Consider the following 14,425-nt stretch of genomic DNA (forward strand, 5'->3'; position numbering starts at 1 on the left):
GGTTAAAACGACGATTAACTTATTTCATAACCGATAATATAAAATAAAACAGATCTAGAAAAGTTAAGCACAAGGTCGTTATCTATTTATATCTATTTTTATGTTTTGGGCCTGGTATGTTTATATCGGGTTATGTGACCACCGGCAGTCTACATATGTCATCTCGATAGTTAATTAGATGGCGTCTAGACTGAAATACGCACAAAAGGCTGGTGTATAGTTACGAGTATATGCATTGTTAAGTGAAATTTCAGACTAATTATTACATTAATATACGATTTAGTATGTTATAAATCACAGCAGAATTTGAGTCAAATTGGTGAAAATGAATTTAACAGCTATAGCTCTTTATATACAAGGTTTTTCAAAAGTGTGATTATTTTCTAAGAGTTATTAAGTATTTCGCGGTGGTTTCTTGCCATGGCTTTGTTTTGACTTGTTTATTTGCTTTATTGCCTTGAATGTTAGTCTCTTATATTTTATTAACAATGTATTTGCATTCAGGTATCGCAGATCAAATTTATTCGTTCATAGTGTGTTAATAAACGTTTTTTGATTGATTTAAGCCTTCCAATTGATATTTTATCGTGTGTTTTTCTATGTTGTGATGTTATACTATTGTTTCAGACAAAGGAAGAAGGTTTGGTAGCATTAAAACGTTTAGTCCCGTTGTAAATGTTTGCACCTGTCCTACGTGTATAGTAGTTGTCGTTTGTTTATGTAATTTATACGTGTTTCGCGTTTCTCCTTTTTTTATATTGATAAGACCGTTGTTTTCCCCGTTTGAATGGTTTTACACTAGTAAATTTTGGACCCTTTATAGCTTTTTGTTTGGTGTGAGCCAAGGCTCCGTGTTGAAGGCCGTACATTGACTTATAATGGTTTACTTTTATAAATTGTTATTTGGATGGAGAGTTGTCTCTTTGGCACTCATACCATATCTTCCTATATCTATAAATACAATGCATAACATTTATAAGTCTTCCTAGAGCATGTAAAACTTCAATTTCAGAAAACTTATATATATATAAACTTGAAAGCTTTATTATGCTATACAAAAAGTGTACCTGAATTTCTTGTAAACAAATATCCTTTATATTATCAAAATCTTTATTAATGTACTGCTGTTGAATTATTGTCCTCTTGTTCGCCAATTCGCCGATATTCAGTATGCAGTGACTCTAATAACATAACGAAACATCTGGTGAGAACTTCGAATAGACGTGGATTTGACGTTAAACAGTAAAGAACAGTTTGAATACGTAAAATAAACAGTTTAACAAACAAATGGGACACATGGAATATTACGGAAAAAATATATCATATCTTCTCACTTATTTGTCACGTGATCTCTGCCGATTTATTATCAATGTCACGATCTTTGCGATCAATAATAGCTTAGTTAGATTTTGAATATTGATTATACGTTAAAGAGTCGTAATAAATATTTAGTAACATGCATTAGTTCAATAATTTAGATAACAATATAATAACATGAAACCTATTTCATATTGAAATCTAAAAAAACAGATTTGTACATACACACTTATCATATGAATCATCTGAGAATAAATACTTTAACTTTTGTTGTCATCTAAAGTTTTAAGATTCTGCAATATAATACAAATGGTTTCTTCAAAGCATTTACTATACGCAACAGCTGACTTATTAAATGAGCTTCACCACATACAATGAAACAACAAAATAAAGGTTTTGCAGTGGTTACGATTAAGTAGTCTTTGTAAACGTTTTCCAGACGTCATAACGTTTGGATCTTCAATTTCGGAGCAAATGTAATACGAAATACTATCAGGAAAGAATTTATTCGTTTCCAGATGAATATTGCCGGAATGGCTTTGAGTGGGCTCATGTTGGCGCTGGGGAAACTATCTTTTGTATCGGCAATTAGCATTTATTGTACTACAAGATGCATAATTGTAACATCAGATTAGTTGTTTCTGTATCAATATATGAGATATTGAGATTTAGATAATTATGGGTTGTAGTCTTGATTACAAATAATTTCCATTCAAGTCGGCAATCCAATCAAATAAGCATACACGAATAAGTGATGTCCACATTATTTTAATAGAGTCCAAATATAAAATAACAGTTTTACAAATTAGTAATTTTAGACTATCGGAAAATAAATCATCTTTCGGTGGAAAGTATGATTGAAGTTCATATGCTCCCGTCAGCATTTCCAAACGAAATTTCCAAATACTATTTACGTGTCATTTAATACCAAATAGCGATGCTAACAACAAAGTTTGAAATGGAGATTTTTCCAACAAAAATTAGATAACAGATCTATTCTGTTTAGCAAAGAGATTTATTTACACGCATTCGTTTTTAAATAAAGATAATTGATCAAATTGAATAACAATAAGGATGGACAAATGCAAATTTGTAATCTAACATCTTTCAGGTGTTAACAAATACTTCGGACATTTTAAATTCATAGTGAATTCCGAGATTCTTACTACATGTTGAATATGCCTGGTTCACAAGAAATGTGCACGGTAATGAACAGTAATAGTAATCAACACAATGAGATATATTTTTTAATATAAAAATTAGCACACAAATAATTATACTATAAACATGTACTGTAAGTCGCAATTACATTCATATCCTCTTCGTTGTCTTTATATCGAATTTCAGCTTTTATTGATGACATAATGGGTGAAACTTGTGAAGCAATCGTTTACAATTATGATGTAGAATGTTGATTGCTTTCTTGCTTTAATAATATAAATACATTTCTGACTAAAACATCATCAAAAGATAAATAGTGTCAACGGAATCAAATGATTGATATCTTTGTTTTAATTGGTCCAGTTAGTTCCTTTTTACGCATGTTAGTAAGTCAATATAACATTCAAACTTTTAAATGTTTTTTTCTTTCTTTAAAAATATTTAAATAGCGTACGGATTACTCTGGACATCATGTGATAAGAGTGTAATCTCTTTTTCGATGATTTCAGTAAATCTACTATAATATAAATTAAATTTAGTGAGCTCAATTTTTAAGAAATAAAAAAATTGAATCTGTTTCTTCTTGCCTTTTTCATAAGTATAATATACAATTGCATTATTTGATGAGATGAGAAATATTTCCTTGATCAACATTAGTTTGACAGGTCCATTTATAGTTCAGGTAAAAACATGTGTTTTTATTTATTACCGTGAATTATTAATGCAGCATAAACATTTTACATTCTCCATTCTTATTATGGAATCGACATAAATATCGTACTGCCAAAACAAAATATAATTCTATCGAGGCTGTCACTTTCTATATTTTCAAACCAGAATGAAAAGATTTTCGCTTCACCTTTCAATTTCTGTTGATGAGAATTGGCAGGTTATAATCATAGAAAATATACCAATATGCAAAGTACTTTAGTTACAGTGACCGGTAACGCCCGGAAGCAATATTTGCAATTTAAACATGGAGAAATTTATCGGGAACAACGTAAAAGTGCTTTCTGTTGATATGAACATTGACGGCAATCAGACAGATATTCGTGTCATTTCTATTGGTAATAACATAGAATTTTAATTTTTAATTACTTAATAAAAAATATCACAAAAACACTTAACAAGTCAACAATTGTATATCCGGTCAGTTTATGACACCTCGGGTGTTTCCGTTCTTACTCGGGTATTAGTGTGAGTTCGTGGTCTAGTGGTTAAGGCCGATAGCTACAGTGCTGAAGGTCCCGAGTTCAATTCTCACTCGGGATGCTAAAAATATCAGTACATTAGAAGGGTAATTTTCACCCTCTCACACACATCTCTGGTACCCAGACCGGAGTTTAAACTAGAATGGGTACGTTGGGGGCTTCGGTTGGTCAAAGTTGTCCCCTACTTTGACCTGGAGATCAATCTTCTGATATCTCTCTCGTTTGTCTGTTTCCACCGAGTAGCCCGGTGGTTCTCTCCGAGTACGTCAGCTTCCTCCACAATAATAACAGACTTCCCACTGTCCTAACACTCCCTTTGTGTTGGGTGGGGATTGATTGTCCTTGTAAAAATAATTGTCGTATAAATATACGTTAGTGAAACATCTCCATTAATCCCGTTAGGGAGTGTACATGGATGCCACTGTACCCTCGCAGCTTTCTAGGGGTTCTTCGGATATCGGAGGCATTTACCAGTACATACATATATACATGTAATTAGGACAAAATCTCCCTCTGTGACAGAGTCGATCTCAACTAATTAACACCCACTAACAGAAAAGTCGGTAACATTTTATGTGTAGTTATCGTCTTTCGTCCTCTCTCCTCTTAAATAACCTCCTTGGTTAGACGTTGTAACCTGCAAAAAAATATTCAACGTAAAACAAATTGATTTAAAGGTGTTCAACACCAAACCGTAGATATATATATCTTTATTTTTTTTTATATATATAAGTACGTCTGAACCAGTGACAACTTATACAACAGATATATCCATCAGATCACCGGCAGTGATGGTGATACCTGACTGTGTACATTTATGTATGTACAACTCGTCTAAAAATCAGTCCAACAATGTTAGATCTGTCAATTTGCTTTCGCAAATATTTTGTTGTTCGAATCCCGACAAGGGAAGAACAATATATTTGCGGAAACGAGTTGTATATGTGGTTTATCATCTTTTCCACAAGTTTATTGTTTTCTACTTAATATTCAACTTATAGAGAGATCTATTTTGTTACACCTTGTAATCAATTTTTTTGGCAATCGCCAATGGCAATCAGCAATGTTTAAGAACATCAGTTGTTCGACCTGTTAGTCAAATGCGTTTTGTTAAAATATATTTGTTCACTCTTTTGGTCTTTTGAAAAATGTTGTTTGTGTTGTATTTAGACTCCTCTACAACGATATTTGTTACATGCACACGTATAAAAATTGCAGTTTTTCTCCAACACAATTATAGGTTTGAACATTGTTTTTAATTTAGACTTATCTGTATTTATTTTGTTTGGGTTTGTATTTTTCCTCCGGTTTATATAATCTGTATATCCTACTTTGTTTGACTCTTCACCTTTTGATCAACTAATTTGGCAAACGTCATTGGCAGTCAGCATGGGTTTAGAAACATCTTTTTCTCTACCTAATGCGTTTTGTTAAAATATATTTTTCACTCTTTTGTCTTTTGGCAAATGTTGTTTATGCTGTATTTAGATCCCTCTTCAACGAAATTTGTTACTTCCACACGTATAAAATTGCGGTTTTTATCCAACACAATTATAGGTTTGAACGTGGTTGTCGATTTAGACTTGTTTATATGTATACTTCTTCGAACTAGAAAGACATTATTTTCATTGTTTACGAAGGGTTAGCTCCTGCAGGTCATCCCCTTTCCCTTGTATAATCAATTGAAGAATTGTTGAGATACCATATGAATCAAGAAGATGTGGTATGAGTGACAATGAGACAACTCTCCATCAAAGTCACAATTTGTAAAAATCAACCAATGTAGGTCAAAGTTCGGTCTTCAACCCAAAGCCTTAGCTCACTCCGAACAGCAAGCTATAAAAGACCTACAAAATTACTAGTTCTAAACCATTCAAACGGGAAAACCAACGGTCTAACCTATTCAACAAACGAGAAGCGAGAAATATGTATGAACTACATCAACAAACGACAACCACTGAACATCAGGTTCTTGGCTTAGGACAAGTACAAACAAATGTAGTGGTTTTAAACGTTTTAATAGGTACCAATCTTCACCCTTACCTACAACAATAGTGTAACATCCCAACATAGAAAGACAAACTATATAGTATAAATTAAAATGGCTTAACTCAATCAAAAGTTGTCTCTTTGGCACATTCCCCATTTCCATTCTCAATTTTATATGAAAACATACAATGTACAAGTGAATATAAACTAAACGAATAAATTTAATCTATTTCACAATGTAAATATAAAATTAATACAATAAGGGGTTGAGATAATAAACAATTTCAGAAAGTTAAACAAGTCATGCCTGAAACAATTTAATGAGGACCAATTAGATAAACATATTTATACTTTACATCAGAAAAATGGTCCATTGGTTGATTTTGTTCATTTCTAGTAATTAATCTGTTGTACATATGTTTGAACAACTTAATAATTAATGCAGAAGGTAACTTTGGAAAATTCAGATGCCAGACATGTGAAACATTTAAACTTATAAGTTGTAAAAAAACCGACAACGCCATGGCTAAAAATTACAGACCAACAGACAAATAATAAAACACAAAATACAACATAGAAAACTAAAGACGGAGCAACACGAAAACAATCAAAAACTTGGGTTGAAACTCAACTCAGTGTTGCAAGACAGCTCGAGACTGGTTATTATGTGCAGACTCCAACCTGACGTGACTATTCAGATAGACCAATTACATGCTTTAGCAATGGTTTACTGTCGGACGGAAGATTGCATAACGGTGATCATATTTCTATATCTTTTATTACGAATGAGCATAAAATATTGAACCCAGATTCATAAAACTTTACAAATGGGATAGCATAACATTGAATTTGTGTGTCTACTTAAAAATAGTGTGAAAGTCCTTTTAATGAATGTAAAGAAAAGTAATTGTTCTGCAATATTTCAATATACGAGTCAATTTTGTACATTACACTCTGCTCACTGTTTTCAAACACAAAGTTTGCAAGGATGTTGAAGCTTTGTAGCGGTAATGAAATTGTATGAGGCATTTGTATTTTTTAATCTTTGATCTACTAGTATTTCTTTTTGATAGATATGCTTTTTTATTATGTGTTTTTTTTGCTTTAGGCTAGCTCTTAGTAACTGCAGTACACTCAGATCTGTATACGTAGTGTCTGTTTTGTTGTTGGAATGTACAAGTACCCACGTCCACTCTGTGTTTTTCTAATATGTATTTCTATTTAATTTGTATTAATCTAAAGAGTTAAGCGTTTTTTAACTGTTACACAACTGTACGAGGTTGTCCTAGGTTAGAGTAGGGTTGTGGTACCGCTAACATGTTTAACCTCCTCACTTTAAGAGTGTATGTGCCTGTCCGAAGTCAAGAGCCTGTTATTCTATGGTTGTCGTTTGTTGCTATGTAACATATTTGGTTTTGTTTCATTTTTTTGGACTTTATTTAGCTTTTCTTTCATTATTTTGTTCACAGATTAGGCCATCTGAATATTGAGCATATCATAAATGCATTTGTGATATAAGCTTTTTTTTTCGTTTTCATCAAATATTAAGCATGTGCATGGACAAAAATGAGTTTGTTAGATTTCTCGTTTGAATTGTGTTTCATTGTCATGTCGGGGCCTTTTATAGCTGACTATGAAGTATGGGCTTTGTTGAAGGCTGTGCGGTAAACTATAGTTTTAAATTTCTTTGTCATTTTGGTCTCTTGTAGATAGTTGTCTCATTGAGATTCATACCACATCTTGTTTTTATATATTCTCAACAAATGAATACAAAAACAATCAGAGCAACATTCCTTTATTTTAATATAAGAATAACTTATTATGTATAGATAATATATATATATATTTGTTATGTCACTATCTCGCATAACTTCCATCAATATCATGTAGAATCATTTGAAATTTTGATGCTACTTAGTGGCGGCTTTTTTTGCTTTACCTTTCCTTCGCTTATTACAGGTGGCACAGTCCAGTAGCACTATAAATCCAACCACGGAGAATATGAAAATTCCACCAATCATTCCCATGAGTTTGGATGACGTTCTCTCATCTGGGGCACTCGTCAGCGATCTCATGTACTCTACCAAAATTACATTAATATAATTAAAAGATGAGAATATTAAGTGCTTTTCATTTTTGTTTTCAATTGTTAACTATAATATAGATTTGATAAAAGAAAACAGACACCCAATAGTCAAAATCTAGATAAACTAAACTGCTATAGACACAAAATTAAACATCTACGTCACTTTCGACATTTTTTAAATTATATCCAAATTTGTAACATGAGTTTTTAAAGAATTTCTACAATTTAATCATATCCAGTTCTTACCAGACTGTTATATTCATTTGTTTTCATAAAACATTCACATTTTTAATTCTGTTAGCAGCTGTAAATCCCAAAAATATTCTGTTGACGAACATCAACGTCAGTATTTACGTAATACAAAATAATTAGTCACTGTTAAATTAAACACAATAAAAAATAAATTTCATCTAAAACACTTTTTCTTGGATTTTATTTGTAAAATTTCAGTCATTATCTAACGGATATAGGGAGATGTGGTGTGAGTGCCAAAGATACAACTCTCCATCCAAATAACAATTTTAAAAAAGTAAACCATTATAGGTCAAAACAAAGACTCACAAAACCAAAGGACATTTGCATCAACAGTTATAAATAATAACTAAGAAACAACACGAACTCCGCTAAAAACCGGGAGTGAAATCAGGTGCTCCGGAAGGGTAGGCATTTCCTGCACCGTATACGACACCCGTCGTGTTATTTCTATGTTCAGTTCGGTAATGATGGAAGGTTATTATGACAGAGGAAGAATATCAGATATGATGTCTGACACACTTTTGTCATAATGGCCAATCAGATCATGATGGCGACAGTAAAATTTCTTGAGTGATGACCTTAATTTGATTGATTCATAGCCCTGTCTTATCAACTTTTGAGAAAGCAGTATTCCTCGTTCAACAAAATGAGCGTACTTTGAGCTAGCTCTAGAGTAACGTATCAATTGAGACACATATACTCCATATGCTGGTGCCGCTGGGATATTGCTACACAGAAATGGAAAGTTGACTATAGGAAAATTAAAATCATCGCGTTTGTCATAAATGTTGGTATTCAACCTACGATCAGTTGTCATTTCGAGAAGAAGGTATAAATATGAAGCAGATTTATCTGTGTCGGTAGTATCTTTAATTTCGAGTTCACTTGGATATATTAAATGTAAGTGATCACTGAATCAATTATTATTAAGAGACAGTACATCATCAATATACCGAAAGGTGAAATTAAAAAACTGGGCTAATTTCTTTTCTCCTTTCTGTACAAGCCCTTGGATAAATTCTGCTTTATAGGAATATAAAAACAAATCTGCAAGTAGAGGAGCGCAATTGGTACCCATTGGTAATCCAATAATCTGTTGGAAGACCAAACCTCCAAATTCAATAAATATGTTGTCAATTAAAAAGTCCAGCGTTGTAGTGATATCCTCGTCGGTATATTTTTTCCTTGACTCTGTATGATTTTTCACAAAGTAAGCTGAATTCCAGCCCAACACTAGATATTTAAAACGGCCAGTGCCCTTTTTATAATTTCATAATTATAACGACGATTAAACGTATTTTGTAATCATAACATACTTATTGAGGTTGCACAACATGGGGGTTTGATTGAGTCAACTCGAAACAAAGTAGGCTTTGAGTCATGTAAGTAAAGAACGTAAAGAAGATATACTTCAATAGATTAAGCACTTTTAAATTGACATAAATAATCATTGATAGGAAATTTTCAAGTTATTTCATTTATGCTGATTTACATGTACATGATAATTCTTATCAATATAGAAGAGTTGAATAATGTGTTAGAGATACTGTCTGGGCGAAACTCCAGCAGCAGCAACATCGATCCAGTGGTTGTAAATAAACTTCTTGCAGAAACAAGGAATGCGTTTGTGGACGTCAGACGCGTGTTTTGTCTACACATGACTTAATATATAATTGTTAAATTGTTAGTTAAGGATTTTGTAACTATAAATTGCTTGAAAATGTTACTATATTCTTTAATGATTTAAGTATATGAGATTTTGAAGTTAAACTCTACTTGCATAATTCATTGGTGTAATTCATATTGAATAACTGCTATTTTCGTGTAAAGAATTATCATTTCGTATGCTATGTACTTAAATTTTGGCGTGACACAATCGCATGTAATTCGCAAGCTGTTTATGGTATTTTTGCACTCAATCTATAGGAAGTGTTCGGATTCAAAGTTTAGTTAACAAAATTTAGTCAAAATAACGGAATAATAAACACTTGTAAGCGGAAGGTTCATCTATCAAATAAGATTCAACGCAATTTTTTTTTCTTTAGTTTGTTCTTATGGTATAATGTCAAACCATTGTCCAAGGTTGTGGAAGTGTTGAGCGCTTACAGACATGTTTAACCAAGACATATTTTAAATGCACATGTCTGCCGTCAAAAGCCTGTCATTTAGTCGATGTTGTTTGTTGCTGTCTGTCATATTCGAAGTGTTTTTTTATAAATCAGGCTGGTTTTTTTTATTTCGACTTTCATTTTGATAGTTGTCTTATAAGCAATCATTCAATGTCTCCTTAATTTCATTATCAGTTTAACTTTGTGCAACTTAGTTTTAAGTGTAATATAAATATCCAGATGCAGATTTAGAGGAGATTGAGTAGGGTCAGAAAAATTTGAATGAGACTTAAGCAATCAAAAGATATGCATAGTTATTTCATCTTTTAATGTGATACTTTTAGTTGATCAAAACCCTTGTCATCCAAAATCCTGAATGCATTTCTAATTATTATAACTTTTAACTTCTAAAAAACTATGTTGGATTGAAGACAATGCTATTAGTTAATAGTATGATTTGTTTTTTAGTTATGATTTTTCATAGAGTAGAAATCCGTCTTATTAATCACATTTATATTTTTGTTTATTTTTATCGTTAATTTTCAAGAATTATGTTGAAATAAAGTTACATCTTCGTCTGCTTAGATTAGTTAAAGATAACAGTATTTTCCAAAGAATTTACTACACTGCTAAAAGTAAATTGTTAATCCTAACGTGATATAAAATGAGTGACTGGTGAAACATGATGTTTATCAACTTCTTCGACCATTGCATGTATATGTTCCGGACCATATGAGTATTTGGACCATACGCGTATGGTCATGACCATATGGGTATATACTTATATAGTCCGACCATACTCGTATGGTCCGACCGTACGCGTATGGTCGGGGTAATTTACAATCTGTTACAGTTTACTTTTAATACTTATAAAGTCTTCATATGGTATGACCGTTCATTAAAAAGACGCTATCATATAGGTTATTTTATTATTATATCATAATAAAAATATTAGCTAAATAAAAAATAGAAGTTTCACATAGTTAATTTTACTTACTTGTCAAAACTATAATAAACACATTTTATACCGATGGTCATTACCGATTTGTTATTACGAGTGAATGGCAATATGTCGACTTAAATAAATAAAATTTCTTAATGACCTGCTACACAAGAAGTCACTAGAAACTAACATAGTTAATTTAAGTTGTCTTGTGAATATGGTGTATTGCAATCATGTTACGATATTTGAAATCTAGAGTTTCTTAAAACACCGTAGAAATATCGGAATGGCCCAAGACCTCGGTATCACTGTTCGCAACTATAAAAAGGCTAGCTTTTCACTCACAAAAAAAAGGTGTAAATGAAAAGGGTCGTGCAAGACTTGCAAATGCAAAAAATCTATGATACCATGTGGAAGTAAATGTCACCCCAAGCCTACATTCAAGAATGTAATTAACGATAAAAACTAACTATGGCATCAATGTTTAATTTTTACGTAGTATTTGAATTATAAAAATAATACATTGTCATGTAACCATCATTCTTTTTTTAGATAAAGTTTTTGTATTATTGAAACTTTTATAATGTAATTAAAAACAATTTACCTATACGGTCCAAATACTCATATGGTCCGGCCCGTTAATAACCAAACGAGTATTATACTCATATGGTCGGACCATATGAGTATACGCATATGGTCATTTTATCAATTTTTACGAAAACATAGCAGATACGTAATTGTCGTGTTTTGAAGCCGTACTTGTTACCTTATAGTAAACAATCAACAAAGAAGCATTACGGAAAATATGTCGGCGAATTGCTTTCTGGAATCAGCAATTAAAAAGGTTATCTTCTTCTAAATGTGAACAAATTACAGAATTTTCTTCATAAAAAATGTATGTAAGTAAGAATTATGATCAAAAGTAGCATTTAGTTTTGAAAATGTGCATTTAATAACAGTCGTCTGCAAATGCAGTCGTGGCGATTTAATTACTTTGTTTTGATCATCTCTGGGATTCAGGTTAAATTAGTGTGAAATTTTATGTCTCATATTCAGACGAAAACAGATCGGCTTTATCACGCGATTAGTTAACAACGAAAACAATGTTATGAAATTGTAAATCGAAAGGATTGTAAATATTGTAAATATGGGTTAAAAAGTTCCACCACACAAATCGAATCGTCTCCGCAACATATATTCTTCAACAAGGTCTATTATTTTCTAATGTTCATACATGATATCTTATACAAATCTTACTTTGAGTTGACTTTTTTGGTACCGTTAGCTCCTTTTTCATCCTGTCTATTTTATTTTGCAGATCTTCGTTTCTCATTGTAGTACTTTGAGCTTCGTCTTTACTTGCTGATACTGTAGACTGTGCTTGATCGTCAAGTAGAACCGTGTTTGTTGAGGATGTATGTACAGATTTGGAAATGCATGTCGAATACTCAAGTACACAGTTCATGGCTAATTGGTTGAAACATGTGTCTTTAACTATAAAAGATACACTATTAAAGCCTCAGTGGTGTCGTTATGTTTATTTAATGATCAATAATTTCACTTTATTCATAAATGTATATAACAAGCAAATCATTTTTTTATTTTCCGAAAGAAAAAAAAAGTTGATTGTTATTTCGTTCATCCAGCACATTTAATGCATTTAAGATCCACAGTGAAAGATGACCTACCAAATTAGACCTCACCAGTTCGTTTAGTGCACTGTTCTTTATCTCTTCGTCGTTTTTCAAATCATAACCCTTCTCTTTTCGACTTATGAGTTCTAATAATCATATGGTATCTTCAGTTTCTCTCCCTTTGTCTTCTATTTACATGTAAAGGGAAAAACACTGGATGTTTTTATTGCCTTGAAAGCCAGACTTTCAAATATTGAAGAAAGTTTACTTATGTCCGAATTAAATCAGATAAATTATAATTGTAATGAAAACACATTATTCCCTTGATATTTCTACATTTTTTATTACATTTTTGTTTGTCCCGGCTGATAAGGCTGCTAATTAGTTTGTTACCCCGATTTTGTTTTTTGTCCATGGCTTTATGAGTTTTGAACAGCGGTATACTACTGTTGCCTTTTTATATCATTAGTCTTTGACGAAATTTTTTAGGTTTTACAAAAAGGAAATCACGAACTCAGCAATATACCAACTGACTCAAATTTGGGAAAATGACTTCCGTAACAAAAGTTAACTTTTAGCTACCTCTTTACTAGAAGAACCAAATACTATGAAAGTGCTAACTATGTACTGGCATCCGAAGCTGCACAAAACGCATTACCAATATAGATTTATTTCAAGCCATTATTCCATTAATTAACTAAAAACTGTATCTATTTAACTTACCAGTACACTTGGCACAATCAAAGACCTGATAATAATTTGTTCATACAATGCCTTTGAAAAAAGTGGAAATAATTACTTTTAGAGTGTCAAAAAAAACGTTGGAAGTACTTGATAAGTTGCATGTTTATATTGGTGATTTCGAATATGTTCAAAGTTTTGATTTGTCTTTCCTATGTACCACTGTGCCTCATAATCTTATTAAGAAGAAGATTCACTCTTCTGATCGATCAAATGAGCATTTTTTTTAAAAGTCAGAATGCGAATATATATGTTTGAGTAACACAAAACAAAAGAGTTATGGCAATTATACCTGCTTTTAAACTATAACTGCGCTTGATTTTTTTATAGATAACATTTTTGTTTGCTGTGGAGATTCAATACATCGTCAGGTTATCGAATTTCCCATGGCGACTGACTGTGTACCCCGTATTGCAGATCTGTTTCTTTATTGTTATGATTTACAACTTTTGATTAAAATCATCAAAAAATCAATCGAAACAACATCTGCTTCAAACATTTAAGAACAGTTTTAGATACTTGGATGATATATTGGCTCTCAAAAACGACGACATTTGTATGTACACTAAGAAGATTCATCCTGCCGAACTGACTTAAAATGAAGCTAATACTTAAAAGCACATTGTCCTTTCCTGTATCTTGCATTGATATCTATATCTTTAACAGGAAGCTTAATACCAAAATTCATGATAAAAGAGATGATTTTTCTTTCCTATTCTTAATTATCCATTTTTAGACGGTGATGTTCCCTTGTCACCATCTTATGGTGTTTATGTATCTCAACTTGTACGATTCACTCGGGTATGTAACAACGTATTAGTTTTTAGCGAGAGAAATTTATGTTTTACTGAAAAATTATTACACCACGGTTTTCGATATCACAAACTTTTCAAAACATTGACTAAATTTTATCATCGGTATAATCATTCGTAAAAATAACTCAACATGCAGACATCTCATACGTTCAGATATTTCACATC

This window comes from Mytilus edulis, chromosome 13 (assembly GCF_963676685.1).
Source record: "Mytilus edulis chromosome 13, xbMytEdul2.2, whole genome shotgun sequence".
Lineage (NCBI taxonomy): Eukaryota > Metazoa > Mollusca > Bivalvia > Mytilida > Mytilidae > Mytilus > Mytilus edulis.